We start from the raw sequence: 17,853 nt of genomic DNA on the forward strand, positions 1-17,853 counted from the left end.
TGAGCTTGACAAGAGCGCCAGGTGGTTTCTAATTAGTGGTAACCTAAAGCTTTTCCATGTGGTCTCACATTCTAGCATCTTCTTTTCAGCCTGACTGCCTGTACCCCGCTTCATACAGCCTTGCAGATCACCTTCCGACAGCCTTCAGGACTGCCGGCCCCTTTACCTGATTCCCACACCCCCAAAACACATGCACACAACGGAATCAGCGTATCGGTGCCTCTGCCCTCCTAGAAAACTGGAAGGATAGAGATGGAGAAATAAGATGCTTTTCAAATTGTTTAAAAGATGAGGGCAAACGGAGTCACTGAAGCCTCAAGCCAATTAAGACCTGAAGAAAAACAATTATTGATAACAGAAATAGCCATTTCGAAAAGACGCATTTAAAAAAAAAGATATATATACCAAGAGCAGCAGTTAATGGATGGCTTAGGTAAGAAAAAACTTCAGCTCTCTCTGCCCGCTTTGAAGATCATCTGAAGCAAAGTAAACGTGACTGGTATCCAAACCACTTCAGGTCGGCCCACAAACCTGCTGTCCTGTCTAGACCGTCAGTCTCTTTGCCCTCTTCACCAAGCACCCCCTCTCCCCGCGCGTGCGCACATACACACACACACACACCTCTCACGCCTTCCTCTACACTGCCTACAACCTCTCCTACATAAGAATTCTGAACTATAAAATTGCTAGAGAAATTTGGGTCTTGGTAATTGAATAACCCTGATGTCTTAGACATGTAGTAAATTTTGTGCATTCTCCCTGCTTAAAAAAAAATCCAGTCTCCACTGCAGTCTTTATAGCCCTTACAATGATCACCACCCCGCTTTTAAATTAAAAACAAAACAAAACAACAAACCTACAGTTGCAGCACCCACCACACACTGCCAAATCTGTTGCCAAGTTACTAAGGCCCAGGGAGGGTCTCTTCAGAACAGGATGGAATGCCAGCCAAAGTCAAGTAAACAGGAACTCCAGAGATCCTGATTTGTTTTTAACAGTCTACATTCTCTGCTTATTTCTAAGAAGTAAAAGCACGTAGCACGTGATTTCTCTCTTAGCTTCTGAATGCCATTTACTTCTTGCATCCTCAGTGTGCCAGCAATAAACACCACCAAACTCTTTAGTGCTGCTTCTTTAGAGAACTTTCTACCCTAGAGATCCACCCACATCACCTTGCTCCCGTATCTCCCTCTAGGGCTGCATGTTACTGCTGGTCATGACAGTGGTGGCACACCTTATCTGTATGTCCAAGAATCCTTACAGATCACGCAGGGTCCATGAGAGAGAGTCCTTGCCGACTGCATTTTCCTGAGACCATGTAAGTCCCAGAAAAGAGAAGAGACTTGCCCCAGGCTACAAACAAAGTGAAAATGGTTGAGTCCTTGTGCACCCAAAATACTTCTGTATGTAATGAATAAAAGCATTGCTAGGACATTCTGTTTCCATTACAATCCTCCCAGAGATAACTATAAACTGAATGGATAAAATACAAAACACAATTATCTGAAGTGAACAAAAGCTGGCAGATTTCTGGAAAGCAGCTGAAAATTGGAAGAACTGGCTCCATTTTTTGGAGCTCTGGCCTGAGAGTAATACAGCTGAATTTCCAATGAAAAACGCCCTTATAGGGGCTGGGGATTTAGCTCAGCAGCGTAAGCACCTGCCTTGCAAGCAGGGGGTAGTAAGTTCGATCCCTGGTACCGGTAAAAAAAAAAAAAAAAAAAAAAAAAAAAAGCCCTTACACTTCCTGTCCTGAGGAACCAGAAGGCAGAGCCTAAAGTAGCCACATATGGTGGGAAGTAGGAAATACAAAAACCAAAGAAGAGTCCCAGGTTCTGTGTGCAAACTCTGCCCAAGTCTCTTGGTGAACCTTGAACTACACATGCACAGAGGAAAATCCAAAAACCTCAGCTGAAAGACAAAAGAAATGCACCAAGATTTGAACTGACGCCTCCTATGGTGCGACAGAGTTGGAAGTTTTATTGTAAATGCCTGCTAAAATAAAATATCAATAGAAACCACAGCCTCTGGAAGATAACATTCATAATGTGCAGGACAGTCATCCCAAATTATATTTAAAAGTAGGAAAATTAAATCCATTCTCAAAGGAAAAGGTAATCAGCAGAGGGTTACCCCAATATAACCAAGTCAGAATTATCACACCAGAATAGTGATAGGTTCTGCAGGCATGAAGCATTGCCAGGTGCCTGCCCAACATGGCCATGGGCACTGGAGCGACAGCCTGTCCCTCCAATGCTGACTTCCATGCTCTTTTTCCAAGCCGAAACTGAACTTTCATTTTTTGTGGACGCCAACATTCCCCCAATCAGCTGTCAGTGCGTCACTCTGCCCGCCCTTCAAACTCCACCCCCTGTCAAACCTAATAAAAGCCCACTGCTTCTTTGTCTGCCTCGGAGGGACTTTGCACTCTTCTGCAGCCTTCTCATGCCACAATAAAAATCTTTATTCCTTTTTCTGCTCTTGCTTCTCTACTGCCCCAAGAAAATACCTAACAACAGCAAACACAGGTATTAGAACTAAGCTCGGTGAAGTAAAAGAAAATATGCTCCAAATGAAGGGATAAAACAGTGAGTATCAGACATGTCCTCTTAATTCAAACTATCTCAGTGTTACATAATTACTCAAATTTTTAAAAGATGTAATTAAATTTCATTGTAATCCCAACACTTGGGAGGCAGAAGGATAATAGATTTAAGGGCCAGTCTGAGCTACACAGTGAGACCTTGTCTCAAAGAATTTTTTAGAAGCCATCATAGAGAGATTTCAGTGTATGTCCTAATGGCAGGGTGCTAAAATAGTGCCTTTTGTATGACTGTTTCTAATTCTCCCAGGATAACTTTTTTTATTCACATAACCTTTGAAGATGAGAAGGCAGACATGCTCAGCCCTGATATGAAAACTATAACCTTGTGGTTCTTCTTGAAAACTAGTGACAGACACAAAACTAGAATCCAGCCATCTCTGTACATCAGGCTCTTTTTCACCTTACCAAAGAACTAAGAATATACCCATGAATGGAACAAGAAAAAAAGACTTAAGAACTTTCATACCTTGGGGAAGCATTTATTAATAAACAACTGATAATAGTAACTTGAGATTAGTGAATCTATGTATTTATTTGAGAACTGGCACTCCAGGAACCATCACCCAGCTGTCCATTTCCTCTTCTAATGAACTGAGTAGGCTTCTTTGCAGTTAGTCCATTTGTGAGGCTCCTAATAGAAACACATCTCTAAAACTGTTACTTATTCATCTGCTTTAAGAAAACTGGTTGAACCAAAAGTATATTCTGATCTAACTTCTCGGAGTCTATAATTAAGGTTATCAAGCGGCAGTAAGTAGTACAGCATGTATTGCAAACGTAGTTAAACAGCAAGTCACTACAACTGCACTGAGCAGAAACCAAAAGAGCTTCCATTATCTTTTAGTTTCCATAGTGATCCTAATTAGATAAACTAACTGTGTTTATTTTACAAAGAAAAAGAAAACAAAAGTCTCAAAATCACACTGCTGATAAGCGGTGAAATGGATTCTCCCCCTGGTATTCCTAGTCTAAATTTTCCTGCTCCTCTCTAGTGCATCACCCTTCTAAGTTGTCTCTCAAATCTTGTCACAGGAAAACCAGCCCTGTTCTGCAGCTCAAACATCACAAGCCTACCATGTAATCTGAATAGTTCATTCTTTCATTCAGTCAGCCAAATATCAACCACTTATAAAGCATCAAGCCCTAAGGTCAGCACTGATAAAGCAATGAATGCAAACAGATTTGATCCTTGTGACATTTATAGTCTACTGCAGCAGAAAAAAAGAATCAGTATAAATCATATGAAATACAATTTGGTAGAAATTAACTCCCACAGGAAGGCACCCTAATGAGAATATTCTAGGTACAAGTGTGGGCACGGTGAATTTGAGAAGTCAAAAGTCTATCTCAGTGGTCAAATGGAGAACAAGCAGAAGTATGAACTCAGAGGAAGGGAAAGCCACGCCACGCGAGCCCTTGGAGGACAAACCCTGGACCTGGATCTCCATCCAAAGAGCTATAGGAAGTCATTTAGGTATTAAATAGACAAAAGACAGACACATTCCAAAAAGAGCACTTTGGCTTCAGTATAACAGATGAAAAGAAGTAGGAAGATGCCAAGAGATGAGCTAGGAGGCCAATTCTATAGCCCAGGAAAGATGATGGCAGTAACAGCAATAACAACAGGCACACGCTGGGCACCCACCACATACTAGGCACCACTGATGCTAAGTACTTTACATAAATAAATTAAATCGTTACCACTGTGTTAGATACTATTATCTGTATCTCATAAAAGAGGGGTCGGGTTAAGTATTTAACCGAGTTACCCTTTTCACACTCATGCTTCCCCATCATTCCCGTGCAGATGCCTTTCATATCCCTGCCTCCGAGGCAAACCAAGAGCCACTTCAGTACTACACCATCGCAGCTAAGTGCACAGAGAAACACGCGCTAGATCACCAGCCGGCATCATTTTAAATTCATCACCGCAAATGTCAAATACACGCCTTGATGCTGCCAGCATGCAGCTGTTCTGCCCTTGGTAGGCTCACCTTCCCACTCTGCAAAATGACGCTTCTCACACTTCTTTCCTCTCTCATGATACACCTCTGGCCTCTGTCAGATGGTAACACTGTCACCAAGAAGCAACATTCACGGGCTGGGGATTTAGCTCAGCAGCATAAGCGCCTGCCTGGCAAGTGTGAGTTCAACCCCGGTACCAAAAAAAAAAAAAGCAACACTCAGGCCCGCTTCTTACCTCCACATCCAACACCATGCCATATTCCGCTTTCTCTATAGTCACAGTGAGTTTCTGCTGGTAAACAAAATACAACTCTTCATCTCTATTACAGATTCCGAGGCATCTTCATACGCATCATCCTCCCTCCACCTCTCCCCCTCCCTGTCTCCATCAGAAGTCTCTTGTTGCCTCCATCAGCACACAAACACACTGCTACACACCATGCTATCTGGAGTAAGGTCCATAAACCGTAACTGGGTCTCACAGACTTGACATCATAACTATAGATAGTGAGAGTAAACATTTAGACATTTGTGTAGAAGGTGACAATTGCTCCGACACCCAAGTCCATGATCCGTGAGGCCTTCTCAGAGTCTAGACCAATAAAGAGCAGTGAACGGATACAGGTGCTCGTGGAATGCGCTATGTACCAAACACACATTAGTACCACACACAGGTCTCTTACAGAACAGAATTCACTGGTCTTACAGCACAGGGTGCTTAAGAAACTCAACTTTAGACCAGACTTCTGAAACTCTACATACAAATCAACTAGGGGGGGCTGGGGGTTTAGCTCAGCGGCATAAGCACCTGCCTTGCAAGCAGGCGGTCGTGAGTTCGATCCCCGGTACCAATAAAAATGAAAAAGACCAAAAAAAAAAAAAAAAATCAACTAGGGATAGGGGCTAGGGATTTAGCTCAGCGGCATAAGCACCTGCCTTGCAAGCAGGCGGTCGTGAGTTCGATCCCCGGTACCGATAAAAATAAAAAAGACCAAAAAAAAAAAAAAAAAAAACAAAAACAAATCAACTAGGGATCTCATTAAATTAAAATTTTGACTCAGTGGGTCCCAGGTAGGGCCTGAGAGTTTGTATCTCCACAGATTTCTAAGTTGATCCAAAGGTCACACTTGAGAAGCAAATTCCTAATTTCCCATCGTTAAAACAACAATGAAAACTCTCGATTTCATACTCTTGCACCTCCAGCTGCTCTAGCCCCAGTATTTCTGCTCTTTGCAGCCATGTCTCTTTAAAAAGCTGTCCACACTCATCACGTCATTGCTTTCACTTTCTCAGTTCCCTCCCATCCCTAACATTCTCTATCCCTTCTATCCCTAACATTCCTCTGACACTGTCTATCAAGGTCCAAGGCCTCAATAATGCCAATCCTATGGTCCTCCATCTCTATCTTATTCAACCTCTGAACAGCATTTACCAAAAATGACCACTGTCTGCAGTGAAACACACTCTTCCTTGGCTCCAAGAAGCACATTTCCCTGTCTTCTTCCCATCCCACAGGTGGATCTGCCCATTCTTCGCTGGCCCCTCCTCCTCTGCTCCTCAGGTAAATCCCCAGGCCTCTTTATTGACACTCCCCCTTCTCTGAGTAATCTCATCCAGTTCCAGTGACTTCCAAATTTTGGAAGCATAACAAAAACCAGAAGCACATCTAGTAACCTACCTGGCACCTCTACCTAGATGTCCAGCTGACATCCTGTCTTCACATATGCATTACACTTACTTTTACATTCTTGATGTCCCTGCCTTCCACTGCACCATCCTCTCCTCCAACTCATTCCTCTTCAAATCTTCCGCCAAATCTTCCGCCATCTCAGTTGACACAGCTCTACCATTCACCCAATTATCCAAGACAAACTCCTGGAATCATCCTGGATTTTTCTTCCCCTCAACCCCACATGCAAATCAATCAGCAAGTCCTGTCTACTTCTCAGTCTTCTTGGCTCTGTCCCTCTACCCTACATTCTCTACTAGCCTACTGATTCAAAAATATTGGACTCTTCACTCCACCTACCATGAATCTCCTCCTTAAGCCTCCCTGCTATCAACTGTCCCTAACAGACCTTTCTCCAAATAGCAGATTACATGCCCAAAAAATTCTATCAAATCAAAATTGCATCCTCCAAACAGCCTCTGCAATGCTCGAGAGTCCCCGCACGATCTGGCCCCTCCCTGCTTTTCTAACCTTGTTTCCCACCACTCTCCTCCTCACTTCCTGTTTCACGTGTATTTCTGCTTGAGGGCCTTTACACTAGCTTGTTCCTTCCTTCTCTCTGTACAGTTGGCTTGTTTGGTCATTCCAAGAGCAGCATAAAATTTACCACCGCAGTAACACCTTGACCAGGCAAAGTAAAGTAGCTCTCAATATCAATGTGTCAAGTTGTGTGTGTTCCCTTTAGCACTTTGCCCTATCTGACATTTTCTGTTTGTCTATTGCTTGTCTCTCTCCCATAACCACATTCACCCTCTAGCTCACCACTCTATCCCCACTCTTGAGAATGGTGCCTGCCTGACAATAAATGCATGCATCTCGAGCCCAGAGGAGTGATCTGGGCTGGAGATCCAATTTATGTCCATACAGGTGTGGTTACTAAAACCAGTGAGATGAGGTGGACTGAGGTCATCCAGGAAGAATGTTTACTATGAGGAGAGAGGAGGGCCTGGGAGACTACACATTTAATAGCTGTAGAAAGGAAAATGAGCCTGCAAAAACAACAAAGTAAGAAGAAGAACAGGACAGTGTTACACTGAAGTCAAGGAAGGAATGTTTCTGAGCCAGGTATGGTGGCACACCCTTGTAATCCCAGCTCTTGGGAGGCTGAGGCAGGAGGACTGCCCAGAGTCAGAGGCCTGCCTGCGCTACACAGTGAGTTCAAGGTCAGCCTGAACTAGGTAGTGAGACCCTGACATAAAAAACAAAAATATCAAAGCCAAACCAAACTGAAACAGAAAAACAAGATAAAGGGGGAAATGTTCTGAGGGGATTCAAGGGTGGTCAGTAGTATCAGCGGGGTTGAGAAAACTAGACTTGAAAATGTGAATTCAGCTTGATGGAGGACATTAGCAACTTCAATTATGAAGTGGCAGTGACAGCACAGAACCTGTCTGGCAAGTGCAAGGCCTTGAGTTCAATTCCTGGTACATACTCCCCCGCCAAAAAAAAAAAAAAAAAAAAAAAAAAAACCACACATGGCAGTGAAATGATAGGGGCAGAAGCAAGACCAGAGTGGACTGAGAGTGAGAAAGTGGACACACAGCTTTGTAGAAAAGTCTGCCTGTGTGAAAGTCAAAGGGATAGAGAGGCCACGGTGGAGCTGGGGGCAGTCTTGGTTTTTTAGTGGAGACGCCATCCTAGCACCATCAGCAGAATAAGCTGCAAACTCAGCAGGTCCAAGTCAACCAAAGGTTTCAGATCTTCCTTACGGGCACACTCAGTTCAGAATGTAACTTTCCTCAGACTGATCTGATCCCCAAGTATCTGGAGCATCAAGCAGACAGAGGATCTTGTTTGCGCATCCCCTTTACACAATGGGAGAAAATAAACGGCTTCTATACATTTTCCCTTGATGCTATCAGGAAAAGACTGGGCTGTACGCAGTAGAAGCTGAATTAAAAAGGCTTTATGCTTTTTCCACTTAATTTGAAGACCTATGTTTGAAGGGTCACTGTTATCTCTATAGCCTCTATAGAATACTTTCTGTGTCCCACATTCTCGACACCCTGCCTGCTGGCTGCCCAGGCAACATGCTCCTGTGGAAAGGGCTCACACAGCCTTCAAAGTCAGAGGCTCTGCATCCCGACTCTAATCTAGACACACAGCAGTTTTGGTGACTACACTTTATGACCAGCCAGACATGGAGGCACAAGCCTATAGGCCCAGCTACTCACAGGCTAAGGCAGGAGGACCACTTGAGCACACAATTAGGTTTGAGATCACCTAGGGTTCAATGTGAGACTCCCATCTCTCAAAACAAATGAACAAACAAATAAAACCCAAACACTTCACAATCCCCACAATTTTTTTAACTGAATAGAAGGATTATATCTAAATTTCATGGGGACTGCTAAAGACTGCATAAAAATATATTTTAAGTGCCTAAGCACGTAAGGCAGGCATAAATTCAACTTTCTTGTCATCGCCATTTCCGAATAAGCCTGCATATTTTTATTTTGCTTCTCTTTCCCTTTGTCTAGATGTATCAAGAAAAATTGAGAGGTGGGTGGGTGGGTGGGTGGGGCCGGAGGTCTAACCAAGCTGCATCTGACAGGATGGAAGGATGCCCCAGTCAGAAGAAACAAGCTTTCTCCTTCCCCGCCTTCCTCCCTGCAGCTCCAACTGTGTCCATCTCTTGGAGTAAGTCATGCTTGCCAACAAGTCTGCAGTCAGTATCCTTGGCATTAAAAAAAAAAAACAAAGCCAATCTACATTCACACACATACGAGGCAAACAGTGGAATCCTGAACTCCAATTGTTTCTCTGGTTTACTAGTTCTGTGAGCTTTGTAGAACTATTCTAATTCTCTAGAAGTTCCTCATTTGTAAAATGGAAATAATGTGTCTTGACTACAAGACTATAAGGATCAAATGAAGTAACCTATGCGAAAAACACAGTTATACTGTTATAGTACAGATGCACAAACCAGTCTAGCTTTGGCCACTTTAGGTGTTAAATTTCACTTATGAAATCTTCAATTTTAAAATATTCTGTGATCCAAGTTGCAGGCAGGCAAGGGAGAGAAATGTAAGATGAGATTAAGTGGATAGGAGTATGATGAAACAACTGATTACGAATTCATAGATACTGAAACTGGGTGCATGGGAATTCATTGAGTAGAATGGCTAAAATAAGGATATAGCTCAGCAGCAGAGCACCTGCCTAAATGTACAAGGCCCCGAGTTCAATCCACAGGGTTAAGTAATTAATTAAAATAAGACACAGAACTGGGGCAGGATTTGGAAAACCCAAGAGCCCATGACCATCCTAACTCTGACAGTCTCTGTCCCACAGTGCCTCAAAGGCCACGCCACTCGCTGCCCTTCCCCAGGTTTCCTGCATTGGTACACCACTCCGGTCTACAGTGGTGCCTAACATTATCACTGCCCAACAGACACTGTGAAGCACTTATATCTGATTAGTTAAAACTATTTAGACAATCTGGCTCCTCCAAGCAAAGAGAATGGAGTAAGAAGACAGCTAATTGCTCTAAGGTGCTTGGCACAAACTAGGAGGAATCACTATGCTAAGAAACTTTATTACGGCTTCTTTCTCTTGCTGGCGTAAGTGTTCTAACACATCTCTCTTCTGCTGAAGACCAAGTTAATTTCTTAATCCCTTAAAGTTTTACTAAGTCTCGGGTACCTGGATTGCCGTGGATGGCCTATTTTCCAATACTTAATTGGATATTTTGTTCAGCTAATTTAAAAATCTCATGATCTATATAAGAAAATAATAAAGAAGTTGCATATACTTTTTATCTTCACAGTCTAATTCTTAGGTTGGAGAATCAACTTTTGAAGTTCCAACTAAATGAGAAAATTCCCATGAAAAGTAAAAAGCAACAGAGCAACAAATGGGAACTCAGTAACCCGCTGCACACCCTCCCTTGGGGTACACTACCACTTCCACTGCCACAGCCCATTTCTGCAAAAGCTGCTCTGTCAGGATGGCTTCAATCACCTACACAACATCCTAGCCTCACGCTCATCCTCTCTTATGAGAAGAGTCCTTGCCAGGTGAGGCAGCACACACATGTAGCCACAGATACGCAAGACGCCAAAGCAAGCAGGGTGCTTGAAATCAGCAGTTCAAGTCCGGGCTGTGCAGCATAGAAAAACACCCTCATTTTAGAAAAAGGAATGGCCCTGAGATATACACTGCTATCTCAGGGGTTTTCCACTCTGGCTAGATATCAGGAAACCTTGGAGAGCTTATCAATATCTGACAAATGACCTAATTTCTACAGCAAGTCAATGACATAAGAGGAGAGAGGGCAAGCGCAGAATATGAAGGACTTTAGATTAAAACATAGGAAAAATAACAATATATCGACTTTGGCTGCGCCCTGGTGGGGTTTTTTGTTCATTTGTTTGTTGTTTTTTTGGGTTTTTTGAGACAAGGTCTCACTGTATAATGCAGGCTGAACTTCAATTCATGGCAGTCCTCCTGTCTCGGCCTCCCGAGTGTTGGGACTGCGGGTGTGTGCTACCACACCCAGCTGCACCCTTATTCTAACAAACTAACTGCAAAGATAGTTTTGAAACTAAGAAATTTTTTGTTTTTTCTTCCCCCGGTACTAGGGATTGAACTCATGACCTCACACTTGCCGGGCAGGCGCTTATGCCGCTGAGCTAAATAAGAAATTTGGTTATTAACTAGAAATTAGGTATTAGGAAGGATTTGTTAGTTGTATTTGATGATGGCACTATGATTATGGAAAATACACATATTTAAAGATGAACATTGAAGTTATGTGGTAGTAAAATAACATTATGTCTGAGATTTGCTTTAAAATTCTTCAGAAAAGAAAAAGGAAGTTGTACACCAGGAGCCAAATTGTCCTCCCCAAAGTAAAGCATTGTGCCTGGCCACTTTGCCCACTACCCTCAACCCAGCCTATCCCAACATGTCTCCAGAAACCCAGCAAGTGTAATTCCCCTGGCTGGCCATTATATCCACAATTAAAGGGAGAATCTGCATCAGCACAAGGAACCTAGCTGCCCAGGATCACCAAAGAGCCTGCCCTGATTCACTGGATCCATGCAACAAAGCACATACCTATCCCCAATTTCAGACACACTCCCAAGAACTCACTGGTAGAAGCTGTACTTGAAATTGGGCTCCTCTTCTGGCATTGTCTTATAAACTGACAGGAATAAGAAGAAAAAACTTAACCAGGAAGGAAAATTGAACTGAACGTTCAGTATCTCATATTAGGTCTGGCAAGGGCTGTATTTGTTCTCACATAAATAACCCTCACACTAATCAATTTAAAAAGAATGACTCGGGGCTGGGGGTTTAGCTCAGCGGCATAAGCACCTGCCTTGCAAGCAGGCGGTCGTGAGTTCGATCCCCGGTACCGATAAAAATGAAAAAAGACCAAAAAAAATAAAAAGAATGACTCAGGTCAGGGCTGCGGATTTAGCTCAGCGGCATAAGCACCTGCCTTGCAAGCAGGCGGTTGTGAGTTCAATCCCCAGTACAAATTAAAAAAAAAGGATCACCCAGGTGTGGTGACACATGCCTGTAATCTCAGCACTCCGGAAGGCTGAGGTCAAAAATTTGAGTCCAGCCTAGGAAATTTAGTGACTTAAAAAGTGACTATCTTAAAATAAAAAAAATTTTCAAAAGGCTAGGGTTATAGCTTAAGAGTGAAGGTACTGATTTTGATCCCTAGTAATGAGGAGGAAAAGGAAAGGAAAAAAGAAATAGGTGAAGCAAATGTAAAATGTCTCTATTAAATAAATATATGTAAACCTAGCACTTGGGAGGATGAGGCAGGAGGATTGCTGTAAGTTCAAGGCCAGCCTGGGATGGATAGATAGATAGAAGATAAATAGATAGATTTCACAGCCAGTGTGAAACTTACTCTAAATAAATAAAACAAATGAAATTAGATATATGCAGATTCATGTATTAACTTCCTACTGCTTGGTGATATCTATGAAGCTGAACAATACAATTCCTTGGTACAGAGAAATGAGTGTATATCCCCACCGAAAGACATATATGAGAATAAAAATGTTCATAGTTGTTTTCTCCTATCACTGTAACTGGTAAGACTCCAAGCAGCCTTCAATAGTGGAAAAAGTACTTTTTTGGTATATCCACACAGAGCTGCTACCTACTGCTACACAGATGAACATCCAATATGACGCTGGGGAAAAATGCCAGAACCAAAGAAAGTGCACACTGATTCTAGCTGCATGAAATTCACGAATAGACAAAACTAGTCAGTAAAAATAGGTTAAGGGCCAAGGATGTACCTGAGAAGTGGCTGCAGCCCTGGGTTCAGTTCCCGGCCGAGTACATGACTGTGTGCATGTGTTTACAGGGGTTGGGTAGTACTGATGCAGAAGAGGCATGAGGGAGCTTCTGGAGTTCCAAGAATGTCCTGTGTCTTCCTCTGCAGTGCTATCTTGATGGATTTTATACAGCTGCACCTATTTAAAAGCTTATTGAGAGCTCTGGCGTTGGGAGGGGTGGCAGCGGCCGGGCAGCTTCTGCACAGCCCCCACCCAGACCCAGGACCCAGGACCCAGGAAGATTTGCTCGACAGCTCAAGGGGCGGTGAAAATGGAGCCCAAGAGGAGATCAGCGAGATTGTCTGCTACACCTGCTCCTGCAAAAGTGGAAACGAAGCCAAAAGAGGCAGGGGTAAGGGAAAGGATACATTTTTGGACAAAAAAGTGCAAGCAAAAGGAAAAATGGAAGCAAAGGGAAAATGGAAACAAAAAGAGGAGGGTGCAGCCTCTGATGACGCAGAAGAGCAAGAAGCCGAGTAGGATGAACCACACACAGTCTTCTCAGTGGTCCCTGGCTCCCTTCTTGTACAATCCAAAAGAATATTTTTATCAACTATTTTGCAAATGCAACTTTCCTAGTGGCTCTAGAAACATTTTTTACAAGGAGGAAATCCCACATTCATCACACTTTTTAAGTGTGAATGATTTCTTTTTTAGAGGTGAAATCATTCACTGGATTTTTATTTTTGGTACAACCAGAAAATAGTGGCATACTGAATTATGGCAGGCTTTGACTGTCTTGGGTGTCGGCTTCACATTCCACAGTTGGGGGTTAGCTCTACGTCCCAAAATACAAAGCACACTAAACGGTAATTTGGAATCACAGTCACGCATTTAGTATGTCTTGGATATTTTAAATGACTTCTATTCCCATGTTGTTTTTAGTAGAATTGTTTCCTAAAGAAAACTACTTCCGGGGGCTGGAGATTTAGCTCAGAAGCGTAAGCGCTTGCCTTGGAAGTGCATGGTCCTGAGTTCGATCACTGGTACCGATAAAAAAAGAAAGAAAACTACTTCCTGATTGTTGCCCTGTTAGAATCGTGTGCATTTCGTAACATCTTTGGTCACGGTAGTCCTGTTTGCCTAAGTTTGTTAACATGCTGTGAAAAGTCGAAAATTTCAGTATGTGGTATGTATGACACGAAACTGTGAATCAGTGGGACATAAGTGACACTTTCTCAACATTTGAAGCTACCGGTACTTAATCCTCTTACTGAAAATCTGCCTCCAAGTTTGAAGCTGGAAACTCATTGAAATAGCTGAAGAAGACACAATACACAGCTTTTCAGACTTTTTGGTACATGTGTTAAGAGCTGTGTAGAGAGTGAAATGTCTGTACCAATTCTCAACACAACCAATAAAATCTCAAATATCGAAGACAAAAAAGAAAGCTTACTGAGTTATTGCCATGTTTTACTATAGACACACACAATTCATGAGCAAAGCGCCATACAGGAGTAAATAAAAATCAGAACCTTAGAATCTTAGGTATTCTGTAAAAGTTCTATTAGCAACTCATGTGTAGCCAAAGCTAAAACCATTCTTCTCCTTCAGCAAGCTCAAACTTAAGACTCCTGGGTCTTCTAGTGTGAGACAGGAACAAAGGTAATAAAAACAGAAGCTGAAAAGATGGCAGGGCAGAGTGGGGAGAAAGGAACCTACTGAAAAGGTATAGCTGCAGAACAAACAGGACACAATCAGTGGTGACGCAACCAAGAACGAACGCAGTTGAAGTAGGAAAACTCAGCTCTTAGTCCCAGTCTCACAATGAAGTGGCTATGGATGTGACCTGAGGCAAACCCTCCGTTTCTCTAGCCCTCATTAGGAGCTCTTACATTTGTTTGTTTGTTTAGATTTGTGTGGCGCTGGGGCATTAAACAAGGGCTTTCACACTGAGTGACATCTCCAGCTCTATTTTTAAGACAGGGTCTTCCTATCACTAAACTGCCACAGCTAGTCTTGAACTGGTGACCCTCTTGCCTCAGCCTGTCAAGAGTGCTGGCATTATAGGCATGTACCACCATGCTGGGCCTTCTTACAGTTTCTATGTCTAGAGAGGCCGGGGCAGGAATTGTGTAGAAATAGGCCCTCTCCTAGACCCTAGGTTTTCCAGAGGAGCAATTCTCATTCTGCATTATGAACATCTGCTTGTTTATCTTTCACACCAAACCTTATTATGCTCCCAAAAAGCCAGGATTATGCCATTTCATCTCTCAACAATGCACACACATGTATGAATCTTGGCACATCAGTAAATGTTTAATGACTGAACTGCTGAAAATTATGAGTGTCTATACTTAGGCAGCACGAAAAACAGTAATTCATCTTCCTTCCGCAGTGGCACTTTTAAATAACAAAATAATATTATTTTCCTTATTAATGACAAGTAAAGGAAGTTCAGATTCTAGAATGTCCAGAACCATGTGAAATTAAGAATCTCTAGAAGACATCCTGCCGAGGCCTCAAAAGTTCATGCCTCTTATTCCCCGAATAATATACTTCCTACTAAGAATCTCTTGGGCATTGGGATTCACCATTCACTGTTAACCTCGCCAACACAGCAAGACCTTGTCTCAAAACGAATACTATGCCTCGTATTATCTAACGCTTATACATTATTTCAGAGTTTACAGTACTTTTTCACACATATTCTCAATTCTCGTAACAATATTTTGAGGTGGTATTATCAATTCAACTTTATAGGTGAGGAAATTAAGGCTCAAACTGTAAATTATGTGCTGGCCTAAAGCAAGCTGATTAACAGTTAAAGACAAGCTTTCACATGTATCCTCTTTCCTCAATGCCCGGAAGAGGTAGAAAAAGGATCATCACCTCCATTCCCAGATGAAGCGGATCAGTCCATTTGCTGCTACAGCTTTACCGAGCTGTCTCCTAAGTTTTTCTTATCCACATGTGAATCAGTTAGATTATTTTTATATTTTAAGCAAAAAATAAGAGCAAAGCAGGAAAAAAAAATCCCCAAGAGGCCAAAAAGCCACAATTATTATGTACATCTTTGTATATAAGCTAAGGAAACCAGAGAAAAACATGATCCAGCAGGAAACTGTAACCTACAGACCAAGCCCCCCCCCCCCGACAACAGTGACACATTTAGTTATGCACAGCAGACTTACTGTGTATTTCTTTCCCTTTTAGTATTGCTTTCTTCATGCCATTCTAAATTCTCTGAGGTTACAACTTCATTAATTTACATATCCCTCCCATACAATACCCAAATCAAAACCAGATAACCAATTATGTTTTACTGACCTCATAATTTATATAATCTCAAGTAAATTAAAAAATTAAAACATGATAAATTGATATCCTTCAAGCAGAATGACTTATATAAAATTTACAATCTCTAAAAAACAAACACAACAGAGCACAACCCTTAAAAAGGCACCAGGTACACATCTAAGTGGGCACTCAGTAAAGCTGTATTGCATGAATGGCAACAGCTAAAAATCCATTAAAAACCACTTTGGCACTTGGCAGTAATCTCAGGACTCAGAAGCTGAGGCAGGAATATCACCACAAGTTCAAGGCCAGCCTGGGCTATAGTGTGATAGGCCACCCTGAATTAGAGTAAGAGACCCTGTCTCAAAAACAACAAAAACAAAAACCACTTATGGCAATCAAAATACCCAGAACAAGAACCAAAAGATGGAGAGCAAATGTCAAGTTAATGAGAAAAACAAAAAAATCAGGTTCTAAGGCAGTTTCACCCAAAGTCATGCTTGGAGTGACTCAAGTGCAGGCTGGTTTCAAGGACCATGTTGTATCTACAGCTGACATCTGCAGCCCGAATGAATGCATTACAGCAGGGCCAGACATGCCAGTTCTTCTTCCTCAAGCCAGTGTCCCAACCAGCAGTGGCTCACCGCCTTTAACCTTACTCCCCACCAACAATGCCCTGAAGCCTTCCCTCCCTGCCACAGAATCACAGGAGTTAAACCAGGCAGTACTACAAGGAATAAATGAGCATGCCACCTGACACTTTCCTGGCACAGCCTAAGCCGATTAGTTTACAAACATCACTGCAAGATTCCAGCACACTGATGAAACTACTCTTTTTTGCAAACTAAAAATAACCTAGTTATCAAAACAGGAGCAGTCAAGTATTTCTGCCATGTCAGCAACTCAAAGTTCTGTTCACATACTTCATCCAGTGTACCACTGTGTCATAGTGAATCCAGGTCTCTAACCTTGCCTCTCTTCCTCACTCCTCATTCTAAAACTGCCTTGTGAACAAAGCAGGAGACCTGAAACGCTCCCCCAACTCATACACTTAAAAGTATCTCTTCCAATAAATAAACTATGGCACCACAACTGGAAGAGCTATGGTGCAACAAAGAATAATGGGGCAAAAAAAAAAAAAAAAGGAGGAGGAGGAGGAGGAGGACAAGATAGGGCATGATCAGGAAGTCAGCTAAATGCTTTTCATTCAGGCCGGAATGGAAAGAGCCCCACCCACAGAGAACACAGCCTTACTGGCAAATGATGTTCAGTACAGAGGGGGCAATGCTTTTTCACCCTCCAACACCCATGATGCCTGCTCCAGAGCAGAAAGACACTCATGACCAATTGCTCTGAATACCTTAGAAGAACCTTTGGCTATCCTGGGGCTGAAGTGACATTTAAAAAAAAAAAAAAAGAAAGAAAGAAAGAAAGAAACTCCCATAATTCAAACCAAACAAGTTAAGCTTGAAATGCAGATTTCCCAGTCATACAAAGCAGAGAGAGGGGCTCAAATCCTCCCACTAAGAAGGGCTGTGAAAGAAGCTGGAACACTGTCCTCAGGAGCTCCCTCAGCTCCCAGGCCCAGCAATAAGCCAGCATTCCTCTTCCCAAAGCAACAACTATGGACTTTGGACTTCCTTGTTCTTTGCAATAACATCAGAAAAATACCACAACACTGTGCTACACTACAAACACACGAGGCATTTGCTATTCCAGAACAGTCACACTTGGGATACACGTCATTTTATTTCCTACAGACCCAAGTTCCAAGTTGACTTCTCTTGCTGTTTTTAAACTTTTACCATCTTTTTTCAAGTAACAAAACAAAACCTGATTTATCCATAAAAATCTATACTCAAGAAACATTTCTTCTGAAAGAAAAAAATAAACTTTAGCCTGAGGCCACCCAAGGAGTATTGGTAAATTTCCAATGCAGACTACATCATATAACAAAGCAAAGTACAAACTGAAATCTTTCAATGAACCTCTTAGAATTCATGAGA

General features: G+C 42.3%; 1 protein-coding gene across 4 annotated transcripts in view; it reads right to left on the reverse strand.

The window, feature by feature from the left end:
• Luzp1 (leucine zipper protein 1) overlaps nt 1-17,853 on the reverse strand; it is an 85,314-nt gene that overhangs the window by 25,670 nt on the left and 41,791 nt on the right. The window lies entirely within an intron of this gene.

The sequence above is a fragment of the Cavia porcellus genome, unplaced genomic scaffold (assembly GCF_034190915.1).
Source record: "Cavia porcellus strain 051 isolate PalLab524CR breed Dunkin Hartley unplaced genomic scaffold, mCavPor4.1 scaffold_25, whole genome shotgun sequence".
NCBI classification, from domain to species: domain Eukaryota; kingdom Metazoa; phylum Chordata; class Mammalia; order Rodentia; family Caviidae; genus Cavia; species Cavia porcellus.